Genomic DNA, 3,259 nt, shown 5'->3' with positions numbered 1-3,259 from the left:
TTGAGACTCCTGCTGCATACCCATAACATCTTTATAATAAGCTTGTCTTCAATGCATATTACGGCAGTCACATACCTGCCATGCAGTTTCCCTTCTATTCAAGTGCTATCTTTAAAAAAAAAACCACACAAACAAAATGACACACTTTACTAATTTTTCTATCAGAAAGCTTCCCTCCACCAAATCTCTTCTCCCACAGATAAGAGCACAATGTATATAGTTTCAGTTATTACTATGTTTTTTTTTTTTTTTCTTTTTACTTTTTGCAGTTTATTTCCTCCAAACTCTTTACCCCCAAATTGCCCTTGCTGTAATGACCTATTGCTGTTTTCACTCATTACCAATATAGTGAAATGTCCCAGGGCAGTTCTGGGGCCAGTCCAATGAAAGTCACCTTTGCCTACTTACACCTAACTGCTGCTGCTGCTAAGTCGCTTCATTCATGTCTGCGACCCCATAGACGGCAGCCCACCAGGCTCCCCCGTCCCTGGGATTCTCCAGGCAAGAACACTGGAGTGGGTTGCCATTGCCTTCTCCGTTACACTTGACTAGCTGGATTCAAAGGCTGCTTATAAAACCTGTCTTCCATGTAACAAAGTGCTGCTCTAGCACAACCTGAGAACTACCCTGGCCACATTCCACCTCAAAACAAACTTACGGGACTTTATTCTAGTACTGACATTTTACAATTACACCTTCCCTTGAAAAAACTTTTTTAGAATAATATCAAATCTGAGTATAAATCATTGATTGCACTGAGAAATGCAAAACTTGTATGTGTATTATGAATGACAGGAACCACCACTTCATTCATTCTAAGCTACAATTATGTTCTCATTTGAAAACACACTCTAGCAGGAGTCTACTAACCTATGTTATTAAGGTAGTCATACTATAACATTCCCAAAGCATGTTGCATTACAGTTAAGTGTTTCCAAGTAGTACAAATTCCCTGAGTTAAATGTGTTTAATTCTAAAGACTTGAGGTTGACCACAGGGGAAAAATAAGAAAAACGTATGACCATGATTTTAAGAAATCTACTCCAATCTTAATTTTAGTACATAAATCCAGATACCTATACTATCTGTGATAAGGAGTTATTTAGAATATCTAAAAAAAAATTTTTTTTAACCACACTGACTGGTATAGCAAAGAAATTCATGAGTTGAAACTTAGTCAGAAGTTCATTTGCAGATGCAGATCAAAAATATAAATCAAAACTGGAGACTTAAAAAAGGATCTCTTCAAAAATTAATACTGTAACTTTCCTTCATAAAAAGAATGTTTGGCAAGTCCACAGATAAACATTAATCTCTGACATATAAGCCAACATTAGGCCCAGAGCCACCACAGGTCAAATCTTGAAACAGCAAATTTGGAGTCTGTACAAATTTTCTGTTGGGTTGAATATTTTTGAAATATTTGGACCATCACTTGGGGCTTTAAAATGTGTCATATAGAAATTTGTTTTAACAGGATTTGACATATACACTGTTAAAGTGTTTGCAGTGTTACCTTAGTCCTCCCAGATATTCACGGTGTGTTGGAAGGGATAATCAGTCTTCCTGGTGCTGGTATCTGAAGAGTGCTGATGAAATTTGGATCCCTTTCCTTTTGAAGAGAAGTTTTACAAAAAGCTTGCCCCAGAGCTTCAAGTCATAAACAGTCTGGGTCAGGTCTTACCTTCACATAAAATCACCTTTCAAAGCATTGAGTAATGCAAGGGTAATGTTCATTTATCTGATAACTCCGGTTGTAAGAAACATTCAGACAGGGTTTAACTTCTACCGGTATTGCCAGTGACATCCCAACACCAGCTGGCGCATGCCCAAGGCCCTGAAGCCAGCAGGAAGCCAGCAGGACATGTTGGTAGTGTGTAAGATGAGGTGTGTGTAGTAGATACAATCTGCTGACAGCTTGGTTGTTCCGATACAGGATGGCGATACTGCAGTGAGGTCTGGTGAGTCTGATGGAGATACCGAGGCTGCTGAAAGTGAACTGCCCTAGAGGGCTGGGAGGCTGCCTGGAACACACTTAGCTGTGCTGGCTGAGGTCCTGCCTGTCCTCTCTGTTTGTTTGCTTCTTTCACATCATTATCATGATCGATCAATAGCCGTTCAATGCACTGCACTAAGAAATCCCAGGAGTAAGCAGTAAGACGATGCAATCTTGTAGGCCACGTTGGAGAGAGACGAAGTATAACCCTTGAAGAAGCCACACATGCTGCAGCTTGCAAGGATACTTCCAGGAAGTAATCTGCATACTTGGCCATGTAGAGTTTAGTTTTTTCCAAGCAAATCATTGGCCAGCCATCATGAAGATCTGTTTCATGTACTGCTTCAGAGAGATAATACTCAATGAAATGGGCAGCTGTTGGAAGGCAAAGGTTCCACTGAAAGGTTTCTAATAATAATAGTTCCATATGTAGCAAATTTTGTTTTGTTAATACTAGATTCATATTAGTCATACAACCCAGGCTGTTGAGCTGCTCCAGCTTAGGCACACTATCTTCTTTTTCTTCAAATTTACTTGCTAGAAGCAGACAGGAAAGTGCAACTAAATGCAGCTGCTGGATAGAGATGTCATAACGATCCATAAACAGGTCCAGCAAATAGACAGCAAGATGTCGGGCAGAAGGGCAGAGTGTGAAACGATTGCTCACAATGGCAATCAAGTCAGCAAAATATCTTCTGAGACTTAGTTGAGGGGACTGGCCTTTGTAGGAAGGCAACTTCAGCTCCTTGTACCGAAGAGCTTGATGGATGTCGGCAGCCAGCTGTCCCCGCCACCACTGCGCCTCCAGCTCCATGGGACCCGGCGGCGTGCCTGGCCAGACGAGGCAACTTCAGTCCGGAACCGCGGCCCTCACAGGCCCAGCCCCGCCGACATGCGGGGAACGCCGACCCCGCTCATGCTGCGGACAGTCGGCAGCAAAGCGCCGGCCTCAGCTCCGACCCAGCGCCAGGGCGCTCGCGCCGCCCATTGTTAAAGGACCGGCAGGCGGCTCCGCGTACAAAGCCAGCGCGGGGGCACATGCGGACCCGCCGCTGCCCCATAGTAATGCTTTCTAAGGCCTACTTGACTTCACATTCCAGGATGTGTGGCTCTAGGTGAGTGATCACACCATCGTGATTATCTTGGTTGTGAAGATCATTTTTTACAGTTCTTCTGTGTATTCTTGCCACCTCTTCTTAATATCTTCTGCTTCTGTTAGGTCCATACCATTTCTGTCCTTTATTGAGCCCATCTTTGCATGAA

At 43.0% G+C, this 3,259-nt stretch overlaps 1 pseudogene; it reads right to left on the bottom strand.

Annotated features, from left to right (window-relative positions):
* Positions 1 to 237: 237 nt before the first annotated feature.
* Positions 238 to 3,030, bottom strand: LOC102277986 (cyclin-J pseudogene; annotated as a pseudogene).
* Between the last annotated feature and the right edge of the window lie 229 nt (positions 3,031 to 3,259).

The sequence above is a fragment of the Bos mutus genome, chromosome 29, assembly GCF_027580195.1.
Source record: "Bos mutus isolate GX-2022 chromosome 29, NWIPB_WYAK_1.1, whole genome shotgun sequence".
Lineage (NCBI taxonomy): Eukaryota > Metazoa > Chordata > Mammalia > Artiodactyla > Bovidae > Bos > Bos mutus.
The sequence above is the reverse complement of the archived record's forward strand: the minus strand, read 5'-3'. Positions and strand labels throughout refer to the sequence as shown.